We start from the raw sequence: 15,604 nt of genomic DNA, 5'->3' as shown, positions 1-15,604 counted from the left end.
GCATCAATTCTTCATCGCTCAGCTTTCTTTATAGTCCAACTCTCACATCCATACATGACTACTGGAAAAACCATAGCTTTGAGTAGACAGACCTTTGTTGGCGAAGTAATGTCTCTACTTTTTAATATGCTGTCTATGTTCGTCATAGCTTTTTTCCCAAGGAGCATGTGTCTTTTAATTTCATGGCTGCAGTCACCACCTGTAGTGATTTTGGAGCCCCTCAAAAGAGTCTCTGACTGTTTCCGCTGTTCTTATAGAAAGTTCTTATAGCAAGCCTAAGCGCGGCCCAGGATGGAACCGGATTTGATGATTTCAAGATGTGTGGTTTTCCTACGGCCACTGCGTTTGTGATTAACTCAAGGCATTTGTTTTACATACAAGATTTTATTTGATCCTATGATGAACTTACAACCAACAGTGAACACCTATTATAATCCTCATCTTCCGGAACAGGAAGTAGAAGCTCAGAGAGGTTGAGTTACCAAGGTAATATGGTGACAAACAATAGGCTGGATTTGACCCCAAGGCTTCTTAACCATTTCAAAGTATGTAGTTCAGTAGTTGTACATTCACATTGTTGTGCAACCCATTTCCAGAAATCTTCATGTTGTAAAACTGAACCTCTATACCCATAAACAACTCCTTAACCCTCTTCTTCCCCTTATCTAGTCCCTAGCAACCGATATTCTACTTTCTGTTTCTATGAATTTGACGCTTCTAGCACTTCATGTAGGTAGACTCATACAGTATTTGCCTTTTGGTGACTAGCTTGTTTTGCTTAGCCTGATGTCCTTAAGATTCATCCATGTTGCAATGTGAGTCAGAATGTCCTTCCTTTGGTGGTTTCTGCCTTTAGGCTATTGTGAATAATATTACTGTGAACAAAAGTGTACAAGTATCTTTTGAGGCCCTTACTGTCAATTCTTTTGGGTATACACCCAGAAGTGAAATTGTTGAATCATACGGTAAATCTATTTTAACTTTTTTGTGGCACCATCATACAAAGAAGATTTTAAAACATAAATTTTGTCACTCTCTTGCTCAGAACCCTCTACTGACTTTCCATTACTCTTAGAATAACATCCAAGACCCCTACTCTGACCTACAAGGCCTGATGTAACCACCTCAAGGTCAACTCACCAGCCTGCCTCCTCTCTCTCTCTGCTTCAGGCATCCTCCGCATCTTGCTGCTCCTGGTGACCTCAGGCATAATCCTACCACGGGAATTTTCCACCTGCCATTCTCTCTGCCGGAAATGCTCTTGTCTGGTTACCAGCATCTGGTTATCCTTATCTGATTCAGGTCTCAGTTCAAATGCCTTTTCCTTCAGAGAGACCTTCTCTGACCACCCCCATCATCTCTGTGTCTTTAGTTTTAAAATTTTAATATTTATTTTTATTTATTTTATTTACTAGGCTGTGCCAGGTCTTTGTTGCAGCACTCCAGATCTTTGAGTTGCAGTACGTGAACTCTTACTTGCGGCGTGCGTGCTAAGTCACTTCAGTCATGTGCAACTCTTTGCAATCCCATGGACTGTAGCCTGCAAGGCTCCTCTGTCCATGGGATTCCTCAGACAAGAAAGAATACAGGAGTGGGTTGCCATGCTCTCCTCTGGGAAATTTTCCTGACCCAGGGACTGAGTCCATGTCTCTGTGTCTCCTGCATTGGCAGGCTGGTTCTCTCCCGCTAGTGCTGCCTGGGAAGCCCTCAGTTGTGGAATGTATGGAATCCATTTCTCCAACCAGTGATGGAACCCCGGCCCCCTGCATTGGGAATGTGGAGTCCTTAGCCACTGGACCACCAGGGAAGTCTCTCTACATCTTTACTTTTAATTGATCACTTTATCCCTAGCAGGTAAGTAGGGGATTTACATTAATGGCACACACATATAACACTAAACATGCACCTAGCTCTGTTCTATACACTTTACATACTTTAAATGTAAATATGCTAAATACTTTCCCTAAGGCTCTATAGCTAGTAATTGACACAGGTGGGACTGAACCAAGGCAGCGGGGATCCAGAATCCACTATATTATACTTACCTCAATGTAAATGTCTATGTGTAAAATCTGTGTATATCATGTGTGTGCTTTTTATTGTCTGTCTCTCCCCTTGGGTGTAAGCTCCCAAAGGACAGGGGCTTGGCTTTGTTCACCCTTCCCCAGGGCGTAGGACAGCATCTGGCATGTATTAGGTTTTCAATAAAAAGGCACTGAATGAATGAGTGAATGAATGAATGGGTTATTTGTATATTAAAAAAAAAAAGGACTCTCCATAGTTTTTTCTGATAGTTTAAAAAAATATCTATTTATTTGGCTGCACCGGGTCTTAGTGGCATGTGGGATGTAGTTCCCTGACCAGGGATTGAACCCAGGCCTCTGCACTGGGAGTGCTGAGTCAACTTCGGGACTACCAGGGAAGTTTCAGCTCTCAGTAGTTTTTCCTCCTGAAGTTGATGGCACCCCCAAAGCACCTCTAGCCAAGAGCAGTCACACAGAGTACGTGTTCAATACTTACTTATTCAGTGAATGATTTGTGAGTTGCTTGAGGACACAGGCCTGGGTCTGTTTTACCTCTGTCTCCCCCATAGCCCCAGTCCCACTGCTGGGCTGCCCAGCCTTTGTTGCTGTTGTGGGAGAGAAAAACTCATTGAGGGAATCTCATCTCCTGCGTTGTGGCAGTGAATGGGTGCAGTTGCTTTGGCAGAAGTAGCTACAAGGAAACTGAGGGTGCGAAATACAGGCCAAAGACTATGTGGAAGAAATACAGTTTTTGGAATCTTTTCTCCTTCTCAATCCTACACCCCTAAAACATCATTTTCCTATTGGATTTAGAGTTAGCTTATTTTAGACTCTAAAACAAGTTTGTCAAGCGGTTTCCAAAAAGAGTGTTTCAGAAAATATCCATCATCTCCTTTGTCATTTTCCTCCTCTTAAAGAACTTCCATGATGTAAAATATATCTCCTCTTGTTAGCTGTGGGAGAGCTGGAACTTCAGAGGTCTTCCTGCACAGAGAAACTGCTCTAGAATCGAGTGCCAAAATAATTAATTATTTAATAAATTGCTCTGTTTAGAAATTGCTATGAGGGATTCAGTTCCACAACTGGGTAGTTTTTAGTTGAGGAGCCGGTTGTGGTTCAACATTTCTCTCTCTCTCTCTAATTTCGAATATACTTAGGAGAGTCCTTCCAGCTACCTTTTTTCACCAGATTGTCATCAAAATGCAGGTCAGAATTAAAGGAGACAGGTATCTATTGAAGAGTAGCATCAATGCATTAAAACGTACCCTGGTGGCCTTGAAGACTTAATGCAGCTTTTTAAAATAGCTAATTTATACACCAGGCTACTCTAGCTCACCCTGGCATACTAGATCACATTATACAGAAAAGTAGATGGAACACACATATAATAGGCAATGGCCAGGCTCCGTTATGACCTTATTTTCACTGATAAAGACAAATCTCATAATTCACTGGTAGCAATGTCAGTCTTTTATCTTTCCCTGGACTCATGAGGATACAAGTCACATCCACTGAGCCTGCTCTCTGTGTGACAAGGAAACTCAGGCAGCCAATCATCGCAAAGGTGATTCATTCATCTGCATTCAGAAATCCTGTTGGTTAAAAAGCAGTGAAAGTGTTAGGGACTTTTTTTTTTCCCCCTTTCACTCTATAAAAAGTGGCTCACTGCTAAAATATATGTCTTCACTCATCTCTCAGAGCTGCTGTAAAAAATAACATTTGGCAGTGGGAAGTGTAACTTTTGCTCAAAGAACTGACGTGTGTGTATATAGTATTTGTATATTTCTTAGATGTCCATGGACACTTGTCAATGCTTCCGTGTTCCAGAGACTTGCATGGCTAAAGTTTACTATGGTGTGGGTTCTTGATTTTTAAAGTGTTTGCGAGGCTTTGTAGAGTGCAAGGTTGCAGAATGAAGCGATAAGAGAGACAAGGGGACCGGAGCAGTAGGTTGGGTGACATGAAATGAAGTATCTAATTTGACTCACACGAACCAGTTGGTTGTGAGAAAGCTCTCTGCTCTCTTTCCCTGTGCCCCTTGCCTGCTCTCGCTCCATCTCTGAGTCCTGATTGCCCACATCTGCTTCACCCTCTGCCCTGTTCTCTGAGCCAGGATTTGGCCACAGAGGCCAGTTGAGGGCCAAGCCACCCAGACATGTCCTCAGAACCCACAGCAGATTCCAGAAGACCCCAAGTTGCTCCAGGGAAATAAGAAAGCACCTCAGATGGGTGGAGGGGTGGGTGCTTCCCTGTTGCTGAAGGGGGTGGAACCCCCCTATGCCCTGCTGGAGCGTTAATCCAATAGGAGAGCCTAGATGTTTATTTTCAAAGCAGGAGTTGCCTGTTCCTCTGTGCTCTGCGCTGTGCTGAGTGCAATGTTGGTGCTGGATAAATGTTAATAACAGCAGCCATAACAACGATGACAGTCATAATGTGATAACCCCACTTCCTTCATGCCAAGGGAGTTTAAGAGACTTAACCATGGTATTGTGATTGATGTTAATATATCCAAGGGCAGTGTTCCTTGTCTGGCAAACCCTGACCCACTGGTATTTTCCTGTTCTCCCATCTGATTGGGGAAAACAGGTAGGAGGTAGGAAAGAGGTTCCAGAGCCCAGGGTTTCATGGGTATTCATCTTTAGAACCATCACTCTGAAAATGGGCAAATGCCTCTCATGTGTCTTGTCTGCCAGTCAGACCCCTCTGTCCGCTGAGACCTTTTAAAAAACAATAATGATACCTTCATTTTAATTATTTTCTGTTTTAGTCCCACTTCAGGATCGTGCTTTTAAAATAAGCTACACCAGAGCGTCTTCTCTCTCATCTTGCTCCTAATTAAGGACAGTAGGGGGTTTTCTTTGTTGTTTTTTTTTTTTAACAGATTTAATTAAACTGATCTTAGCTTAAAAGAGGACTCATTTAAGTGCTGAGAAGATATGTATTTTCTGGTTCAGTGAGGGTTTTCCCCTCCCATTCCTCTTAGAAGAGGACAGAGTTGAGGGCCCTTCTCTGGACACCAAACCTTAACTAAGCTTTCCTGGCCCTGGATGAAGGACAAGAAGCCTGGATGGGGACCTGGGCTGCTGCAGGAGAGAGGTTTACAGCTTCAGGAGAATTTCCATTTTGCCAGGAAGAGCAGCCATCATGTTGGGAAGCCAGAGTTGGGGTGTTAACTCTAGGAAATGCTGACGCTGCAGGGGTGGGCATCTCAAAAAGTGAATGATCCCCTGGGTGCCCTTGCCTGCACTCCATGGCACTTGCCAAGTCATGCATAGAAAGGCAGTCACCAAGCCACTTCCTTTCCTTCTCTTCTTTCTTCTGGATCCTGGTCTAGCGTAGCCTTGTTGGAATACTGCTGCTTTCTGCTTCCTAGAGTCCATATGACTCCATGGTAAAAGACTATGAGCACTGAAGAAAGACCAAGGTTCGAAGCCCAGCCTGGGCAGCACTGGTGATGTAGTCTTCGGGAAATGATTTTCTCCTTGAGTTCTGGGGTCCTTTTCCATAAAAGGAGATCATGATGCCTTCTTGGGAGGGTAGTTGGGAAGGATGCATACAGTCATGAATGCTAAGTGAAGAATGCCTCTTGGCACAAGGTTAGGGTTCCCTAAATATTTGTAGCCCTTCTCCTTTGTCTGATAGGTATAGGGAAGTAGAAGGGTGGGCAGATATTTGAAGGCCTGAATAATAAAGACAGCAATTCACAAACACACACACAATATCTATCTCTACCTCTCTGCCTGTCCACATCCCATTCTTTTCTCATGCCCTGTTTCACTGCCTCCTCCTTCATAAGGTTTATTCTGATTATTTTGCCTACATGGATCCTGCCCAACTCTTATGTACTTATTGTCTCAACCATGCAACTTAACATTTCATTATAAAAAGTCATGGTGTATATATTAAGATCTCTTTCTCATAAGGTATGGAGAAGGAAATGGCAACCCTCTCCAGTATTCTTGCCTGGAGAATCCCATGGACAGAGGAGCCTGGCCAGCCATGGTCCATGAGGTTGTAGAGAGTCAGATATGACTGAAGTGACTAAGAGCTAATAAGGTAAGCTCCTTGGGAAGGACTAAGCATGCTTCTTTTTCCTGTGTCTTTGCAGCATCCAGCACAGTGCCAGGCATGCAGTAAATGTTTAGTAATTGATTATTAAGTACAGTGCCATTCCTAGTTCTACCTGAGGGTAGAGGCTGTATTTTATATATATTTCTTGCATCTCCACAGTAGTTTGCCCAGTGCTAAGCATCTAGGCACTCATAGGTACTCAGTAAACATTTGTCAGGTTGAAATTACCTTTTGCTGTTGAGGGAAGGTGGGTTTGAGGGGTAGTTAAGTCACTGATATGAAAAGCATAGCAAAAGACCCAGGCAGTAAAAACTGAATCTACAGAAGGTTGTGAAATGCCTGGGATCTGAGGAAGACATATCTTCTTTTATAACAGTTTGTAAATCACATCCTGGTAGGGCAGAAAAACAATAGAAAAGGGTGTTTGGAACCTTGGAATCTGGTTTCAACTGGGACATTTTATTGAGTATTTGATATGGACACAGGGGCCAGGTCTGGAAACAGGTGGCCTCTGGCTTACAGTAAAAAATGTGTTTTCTCCTGACTCAGGGGCCCTTTGGAAACTTGTCACCTCTCGGTGACCCTGGTGACAGCTCCCTGATTCTTCTGATAGCTTTGATCTTGGCCCATAATCCTTGAATAGACAAAACTTCCAAAGCAGCCGATTTGCAATGAACCGAAAGTCAATCGGGCCACCTCAAGAATATGAAATTAGGCCTCTGGGGATGGAACGGTAGGTATTTTTCAATTATCCACAGGTCGGAGGCAGCAGTGGGGCTGTTCATCTGGAGTCACACTGAGAAGGTGACCTTCTGCCTCCCTTAAGTGCGACGGGAAACGCAGCTGGACTGCTGGACTGTCTGTCCCCCAGCCCATCATGAGGCTCATTGTCCTTCCGTGTGGGTACATAGCCCTGGCCCCCTCCGCTTCCTGGACCCTGACTGAGGGGCCCCCTAGACTGGTGGCCAGGATGTTCCCCGAACACGGGAGCTCTGTTCTGTAGGCCTTTGTGACTCTACATGTCCGCTTAACGCAGCAGATGCTACAGGAACCTCGACGTGCAGTCTTGCAGGCTGCGAAACCCAGCAAAGGCCCAGCCCCGATTCTGCCCCAGCACTCGCTTCATGCTGTTCTAGAGGCAACGGGCAGGGTGGCCTTCAACGCACAGAGCCAGGGGGCAGGGTAAGTCCCACATTATTGTTGGTATTCCCCACAGCCTGGTTTCTCTTTCCCCCAGCCCAATTTCTTCCAGCCGTCCTTCACACCATCCCCACAGTGAAGGGCAGCCAAGCTTGATGGGAGTTCCAGGGCAACCACGGAGCCGTCCTCAAGTACACAGCCTGCACGCTTCCATTAATTCACAAAGCGCTCTCCACGAGGGAGCCAGACAAGCTGCATTATTATCGTCATCAATCATCCCGTGCTGAAGAAACTGAGGCAGCTGAGGAGAAGAGGGCTGCCTGAGTTGGAGCATCCAATGGTAGAAGAAGGAGGAGAGAGTGAAAGTGCAGGCAGCCTGGGCTTGCCTGCCTCTGGGGAGCTTGGAGGTAGGTGAAAGGACGACCAGCCCGCTGGAGCCGCATTTCAAATCAGGCACCTACCAGGGCCATCCTCCTTTCGGGTCTCTACATCGAATACATTTTGATTCAATTTGGATGTTCTGGATTAGTGGAAGGGAATGAGGTTTAAAAGAGGTCAGTTCCATTACTCAGCGTTATTAATGATGTTGTCGGCCGTTAAAATCTCAAAAAAACTAGGAAACTAATAAATTTTACATATTGAGAAATCACAGATGGATCAGGCAAATGGATAAATTCTTAAAAGTATTTAATATCTGTTAAGAGGACAGAATGATAAATTCAATATTGAAAAGCAATATCAGATTCACAATTACAGGCCATTTATCATAACCAACTTGCATGGACAGCATCTTACTGTGGGGAGCATGGTGTGATTCATAAGCAGAGACCCGGAACAAGTCCATATGAAACGAGAAATAAATCTGCTTTCCATATTGGAAACTTATTTCCACTTCCTATCTTTATTGCCAACAATAATGTTAGCTTTCAAGAACAAATTGTTACACATTAAATCCATGCATAATGAGCCCAATTGAGTCAGAAACTTCCCTAAAAAGAGCTTTAAATTATTCCAAATTGGGTTATTAGCTTTAATTCTAATTCCTCTGAGAGGGCCCACCAATCTTATAGTAAGTTTCATCGTTTAAACAGTTTATTTCCCAGGGTTGGGCCCCATTCTGGATTGTTTTTTCCTTCTTCCCCCCGACCCTCCCCTGAAGAATTAACAGAGTCAGTCAAAAGAGCAAAACATGATAACGTTTAACAGAAGTTTTCAACAAGCTGTAAGAACATCACAATTTATATTCTGATTTTAAGATGAATGATTCTGCTTTCTTTGAACCTTTTTTTTGGTTGTTATTTGTTTGGTGGCTGTGGGTGGTCGCTGCTGCACGCAGGCCTTCCCGACTTGCAGGCTTCTCTTGTTGCTGACCACGGGCTCTTTGGCTCAGTAGCTATGGTTAGCTTAGCTAACCGGCTTGGCTGCCCGTTGGCATATGGGATCTTCCCGGACCAGGGATTGAACTTGCGTTCCCTGCATTGGCAGATGGATTCTTAACCACTGGGCCACTGGGGAGGTCCTTTTTGAATATGAGAGTGACTGGAATGATTTGAATTCAAACCCTTGCATGTCACAGTCAAGATATCAACTCAATCAATGTTTTGACATCTACATGTCCTGGCATCAAGTGGCGGGGAGGGGACTTGGCTATGAATGCTCTCATTTTACCTGCTGCTCAGGCTGACCCAGCCGACGTGACTCCAATCAAGATACAGGATGGGTTTTTTTTAATTTAATTTTTTCTTGATTTCAAGGATGAGGTGCTCAAATGTATTAATAGAAAATCTGGAATGTAGGGGAAAAGAGTTCTTAACTTCCTTATAGAGGCCACAGCTTAGTTACATTTTGGGGGCTGTGCTGGGTCTTTGTTGCTTGGGCGTTCTCTGGTTGTGGTGATTGGGGGATACTCTTTGCTGCAGTGCACACACTTCTCACTGTGGGGGCTGCTCTTGTTGCAGAGCAGAGGCCCCAGAGCACTCGGGCTTCAGTACTTCTTAGCTGCTCCTCCGCATCTGGATTCCTCCCAGACCAGGGATCAAACACGTGTCCCCTGCATTGGTAGGAGTACTCATATCCACTTGACTGCCAGGGAAGTCTTTGATTACGTTTGACATGTGTTTTCCACTGTGTTTGTGTGTCTGTATTTTTTTTTTTTCTGTGCATTTTTTCTTTACACAGTTCAGATTATATACACACAATTTTCTATCCTATGCCATCTGGTTATATAATACTCCATTTTATTAAAAAACACTTTCCCTAATGCTGGTCACTTAGTTTGCTTCCAGCTTTTCTCTATTATAAATAACATTGCAATAATCATCTTTGTGCATACATATGTGGCTGAATTTCTGATTTCTTTAAGATTTGTTCCCAGAAATCTCATTGCTGGATTAAGGAGTGTGAACATTTTATGGTTTTTGATATATACTAAGGCTAAAAAGAGGATTTTATGTAAACTCCTCATTCCTGAATTTTTTAATTATTTGCACAAGTTGAAGCCACAGCTTATAGGTTAAAATCATGGAGTTTGAAGTCAGATCCATTTGCATTGAAGTTCCAGGTCTGTTATGGATTAACTGGATGTCTTAACCACTCAGAGTCTTTATTGCCACACCTATAAAGTGGGCATCATGATACCTAAATCTCGGGGTTGTTGTGAAGAGAAAATGTGACAATGGTTTTCACCTGCTTAGCATAGCACCTCTTGACACACAATAAATTTTCCATAAAAGGCAGATTGTATTGGGCTTTACTTATTTTTTTGTGACAGAATGTTATATCCATTTTTTAAACAAAATGGTATAATAATTTAAAAATTGATGTATAGTTGATTTACAACATTGTGTTAATTTTAGGTGTACAGCAAAGTGATTCAGTTTTAGGGACTTCCCCGGTGGTTAAGAATCTGCCTTCCAATATACAGGGGATGCGGGTTTGATTCCCTGGTTGGGGAACTAAGATCCCACATGCTGTGGGGCAACAAAGCCCGTGTGCCCCAGCTGGGAGAGCCAGGGCACCGGGGCTAGAGAAGCAGCCCGTGTGCCACAGTGAAGAGTCCACATGCTCCGACTAGGACCCGACACAGCCACATTCATAAATAAATATTTCTAGAAGTGATTCAGCTATACATATGTGTGTATATGTAATATATGCATCTATAACATGTATAATATATACATAAAGGTGTCGTAAAAGTTTAAAACATTTAAGCTTTAATAATAGTCATCTCCATTATCTCCAGAATAAACTTCTAACTTGTTATTGTTCAGCATCAGAGCCCAGCTCATCTCCCCCACCTTTTCCTCTCCTTTCCTCTGCAGTTATATTTGCTCCAGCTGTCTATGGCAAGCATCCTTCATGGCCGCACCCTATGTCTCCGGTAGCCGTGCTCTCGTCACTTCTCTCTCCAGCCTGTCCATTCCATTTTCCTCGCTGTTTGTCAAACTCTACTCGTGGACTTCAGCTTGGCTTAGGCATCACCGCTTCCATCATGCCTTCCCAGGACCTCTCCAGACAAGAAGCAGATGTTTGTCTTCTGTCTTCCTGAAGCACCCTGTGTGTACCCGGAGTGCAGAACATCTCCATCTCACATGTTATAGGAGGTAAGGTATGTTTCAATCTTTCCCACTACACTGAGAGCTCTCTAAAGGTCAAGATCATGTCTTATTAATCTTGGTTTTCTTTAATGCCTTCTACAGTGCCTGACACAATAGAAGGACTCAATAAAAGTTTGTTAAATGTAACATAGGTAGTGGGTTTGATCAAAGAAAGCCATGAATGGCATATAAAGGCAAATTGAATTTCAACTGAATTGAAAGTTGATTGGACTTTAATTTTTTCTTTACCATGGGATTTTAAGTACAAATGCATTTTGCACAATTGTGAAGTGTTTTCTAAGCCTTGAAATACTTAATGTTATTTGCAAAGCATTTCTATGCAAATTGTGGAGATTTTAAAATGTGCAAGGAATTTCAGAGGACCCCATATAAACATTTATCAAAATGTCTCATGAGAGAATACAGAATGTGTTCAGTATGTGGGTGGGAACCCTGAAGCCCAGGGAGGAGAGACCATGGAGTTATTAGGACCTGGATTTCCTGCCTTAACTTAAATAATATGGTTAAAGCTGAAGTGTAACACGGGCTTTGCATTGACTCTACACACCCCTTAACTAGCCTGGTGAAATATCTGGGTCGTGTCTAATTGATAAGCACTATCATCATCATTATTTTTGTTTGTTTGACTCAGTGCTGGCTCTCCAATACCAGATAGTGCTTGGCACATCATAGGCCCTCAATCAATATTTGCCAAGTGACCAAATGAATCAGCAATCACATTTGGTATGACCCAGTCTGCATTCACTTGAAGTTGTTTAGTTCAACCTGACAAATCTTTATAGAGTGCTTTCTACGTTCTGGACACTTTGCCAAGGAGCTGAGGGTATGAAGATGAATAGCATATGGCTCCTGTCTTCACGATCTCAAAGTCTAGTGTAGAAAAGCAGACACACAACAGATAAGTGCAGTGTGCTGAGGTTGGTGACATGAAAGGCCTATATAGATGGTGCCAGGTAACCCAGAGGAAGGGTGTTCTATCCAGCTCAGGTGCTTCAAGGAAAACTTCCTAGGGGAGGCCATACCTGAATTGTCTTGCTGGATGAGCAAGGGTTAGGCTAAAGAAAGATGGAAGGACATTCCAGAGGAGACATCACTAACAGAGATAAAGGTATGACATCTTGTTCATGAATTCATCTCATCCCATTCATGTTGATGGAATGAACGGCCTACTGTGTTTCAGATATCGTTCTAGGTGCTGGATATATGGTAGCAGACAAAACGAAGTCCTTTTCCTGGCAGACCTTGTGTTCTACTGGACTCCGAGCCCACAGGCCTGTCAGTGTTGCCGGAGGACCCGATGGAAAGCAGGGAGTGATGGGAGAGGAAACTGAAGCGGAGACAGCAGTTTGTTTCCTGTGGAAGAATTGAATCGATACCTTACCTACTTCCACAAAGAATTTGAGGCACTTATAAAAAGCTAAGGATGTGCCAAATCCAACTGTCACTGGGCAGGAATCCCAAACCCCTTCCTGAGGAGGAGATTCTTCTATTTCCTCCAAAGTCTCTTGATTGCTGCACAAAGACTGTCAATAGTGTTGGAGAAAAGAGGCCGCTCCTGGACACTGTGCACTCCTAGAAACCCCCTTGGGGTTGATTCAGTAATTGGATTGTGACCCAAGGCTGTGAGTGGAGAACCTGGTACACAGTGAGAACTTCATAAATGTGTGTTGAATGAAAATAAGAGGGTGAGGACTTTGTCTGTAAAGTAAAGGAGTGGTTAATTTCCTTTGAGCTCTGACTTCAACCTAAGACTGAATGGCATTATGAACTTCCTGGAAAGTCAGATGGTTCCTATACCAACACTCTGCTCAACTCAAGCCGAAGGATAAACAACGTCACAAGTAAACCCTATGTGCCTTTGTTTCTAAGTTCAACCATCTATCCACCCATCCATTCATCCTTCCAACATGGCAAGGCACTGTGCATGACACTGGGGATACTGAAATGACTTCATTGAATTCACTATCCAACTCACCACTGTCAGACGACAGTAAGAAAAGTGCCAGCTGAAGTAGGTGAACCGGGAGGGTGAGGGGGCCAAGGAAGGCCGTGCCAATGAGCAGACTTTTGAAGAATGAGACTGGAATTTGCCAAGCTTGAGAGAAGTTGGGAAAGGCATTCAGGTTCTGAGCATAGAAAAATTAAAATCAGGGGGCCCAGAACACTGTGTTGAATTCAGGACATGCAGGTAAACTGGTATGGGTATCCGGTAAGATGTAAGGGTTGGTAGATTATTGAAGATGGGGAGAAGGGGAAGTGTTTAGAGATATAGTTTATTTTTTATCATCTATTGCAAAGAAAATTAAAATACTGTAGCATTGAAGAAATATGGCGGGCCTGGTGCACTGGGAAGACCCAGAGGGATCGGGTGGAGAGGGAGGTGGGAGGGGGGACTGGGATGGGGAATACATGTAAATCCATGGCTAATTCATTTCAATGTATAACAAAAACTACTGTAATGATGTAAAGTAATTAGCCTCCAACTAATAAAAATAAATGGGAAAAAAAAAAAAAGAAATATGGCAACATTGACTTGAGTCAGAGGTTTACTCTCTATCATATGGTTTTATTGTTGCTACTGTTCTTTTGGCAGCATTTGTTTACATTTTCTTTGGACCCCAAATCAAAGCAAATCAGAAAGTGCCAAGGGTGTGTGGGTGAAATGAGTTATTAAGGAGTTTCTATCCTGCTGGCTGCAGACTGCTGTGACACAGGGGATATTTCCTTTGATTTAACTTTGGCCCCTAATAAACCACACTTTATAATGACTTTTTATCTAGAGAGCATCAATAATATAATGGTAACTTACATAAAATCTGTGGGCTTCCCAGGTAGCGCTAGTAGTAAAGAACCTGCCTGCCAATGCATGAGACATAAGAGACAAGGGTTCAATCCCTGGGTCAGGAAGATCCCCTGGAGGAGGAAATGGCAACCCACTCCAGTGTTCTTGCCTGGGAAGTCCCCCTGGTCGGAGGAGCCTGGAAAGCTACAGTCCACAGGGTTACAAAGAGTCAGACACAACTGAAGCTATTCAGCACACACACAGGAATGTAAAACCTGCACATGTGGATACGCTAAATTCATTCATTGATTTTCAGAATCTGAAATCCTCCAAGGATTTTCCCGAATCTCCATGATACCTCAGAAAGCTCGTTTTGCATCCAATTCTCTTAGTTCAGTAAAAAGAGATTCAGAAATTCACCTTGCTAGTCTCCAGTGTACAAAGCAGAGCTCTTTCTCTTGGACAAATTGGTCTTGGGCAAAGTATGCCACATAAATTGCTTCCAGATCATCTTGAGCCGGTGTGATGACTAAGGGCTTAAGACAAGATGCATTTTACAGCATCATTTTGGACTCTTTTCCTAGTAAACATGGAGGAAAGAGAACAAGAGATCCAATCTGTGTTTGCCTGGACGCAAGGAAATCTGGCATCTGAACGCCAAATTTCTTGGGACTGTATAATACTCTATACTAGTGGAGCATCAATACAAGTAATAGTGTAACAGTTTCATGATGATAACCTATAATTTAAAGAAACCCATGAAGTGTAGAATTTTGCGATCTCCAGCCCTAGCCTCTGTGAGTCACAAACTCAATTCTCAATTCAAAGCAATTGGCACTTCTGACGTTTATGTGTAAATAGATCTCAACCAATCTCATTAAATATTCAATCCATATTCAAAGTTATTAAATATTGAGCATGATTTAATAAATATAACCAAGTTAATCAATTCTTCGATTGGTGGTTGTGGGTTCATAAAAAGCTTGTGAAAAAGAGTCATTTCATTAGAATTTTTCCTGAGTCTCCACCTCCCTCCCCTGTTTTTTTTAAGATGTATTTATTTATTATGGCTGCTTTGTTACAATGCACGGGCTTCTCACTGCCATGACTTTGCACAGGCTCTAGGGCACACGGGCTCGGTAGTTGCGGATTGTGGGCTATAGAGCTCAGGCTCAGTGGTTGTGGCGCATGGGCTTAGTTGGTCCAGGTGATGTGGGATCTTAGACTAGGAATCGAACCTGTATCCCCTGCATTGGCAGGCAGATTCTTCACCACTGGACCATGAAGGAAGTCCTCTCCCCTGTTTTTAAGTGAGTGCAGGAATTGTACCATCCGCCCATGTGGGCATTTTGGGTTCTGTTGGTATGCACGTAGGTGTGTTGAGTTGCTAGCTCTTAGAAGTTGTGTCCCGGGCAGGATCACTGTGTGCAGGTCTTTTTGAGGATGTGCTGGGCGGACTGTTATTGCGTGTCATGTGAGCAGGTGTAAGCCTGGTGAGTTGCCTTACATCCTGCCTGCTCCACAGTTTCTTCTTTGTACCTTGTCAATGGCTAGGATGCAGGGGCCCCACGGTCCCCTCTAATTCTTTGGAAGTATCCAAAGGTAGATTTTTCTCAGGGTTCTGCAAAGGTAGAATTGGCCCTTTGCTTGCCTCACTCCAGCCCCAGCCCTGCAGTGAGAGACACTGTAGCATGGATGATAGAGCTTTGAAAAAGCTAGAGTTCAAATTTGGGTTTTGTCACTTTCTAGCTATGAGAACTTGGGCAAGTTACCTCTTGTAAGGCCTTTATCGCATGCTTAGTTGCCCAGTTGTGTCTGATTCTTTGTGACCCATGGACTGTAGCCTGCCAGCCTCCTCTGTCCATGGGATTTACCAGGCAAGAATACTGGTGTAGGTTGCTATTTCCTTCTCCAGGGGATCCTTCTGACCCAGGGATTGAACCTGAGTCTCCTGCATTGCAGTGGATTCT

General features: G+C 43.4%; 1 long non-coding RNA gene across 4 annotated transcripts in view; it reads left to right on the top strand.

The window, feature by feature from the left end:
• The window catches only part of LOC139035553 (uncharacterized), a 33,196-nt gene extending 18,613 nt beyond the window's left edge, over nucleotides 1-14,583 (top strand). Inside the window, exons 2-7 of one of the 4 annotated variants that reach the window (XR_011488141.1) lie at nucleotides 1,672-1,854; nucleotides 5,948-6,080; nucleotides 6,854-6,998; nucleotides 7,333-7,642; nucleotides 10,556-10,837; nucleotides 12,033-14,583. This is a non-coding gene — a long non-coding RNA (uncharacterized lncRNA). Of the gene's footprint in view, nucleotides 1-1,671; nucleotides 1,855-5,947; nucleotides 6,081-6,853; nucleotides 7,643-10,555; nucleotides 10,843-12,032 lie in introns of all 4 variants that reach the window. The other 3 variants (XR_011488143.1, XR_011488140.1, XR_011488142.1) reach the window with 3 other exon arrangements.
• The last annotated feature ends 1,021 nt before the right edge of the window (nucleotides 14,584-15,604 follow it).

This window comes from Odocoileus virginianus, chromosome 6 (genome assembly GCF_023699985.2).
Source record: "Odocoileus virginianus isolate 20LAN1187 ecotype Illinois chromosome 6, Ovbor_1.2, whole genome shotgun sequence".
Classification (NCBI taxonomy): domain Eukaryota; kingdom Metazoa; phylum Chordata; class Mammalia; order Artiodactyla; family Cervidae; genus Odocoileus; species Odocoileus virginianus.
Note: the sequence above shows the minus strand (reverse complement) of the source record. Positions and strands in the feature narration are given on the sequence as shown.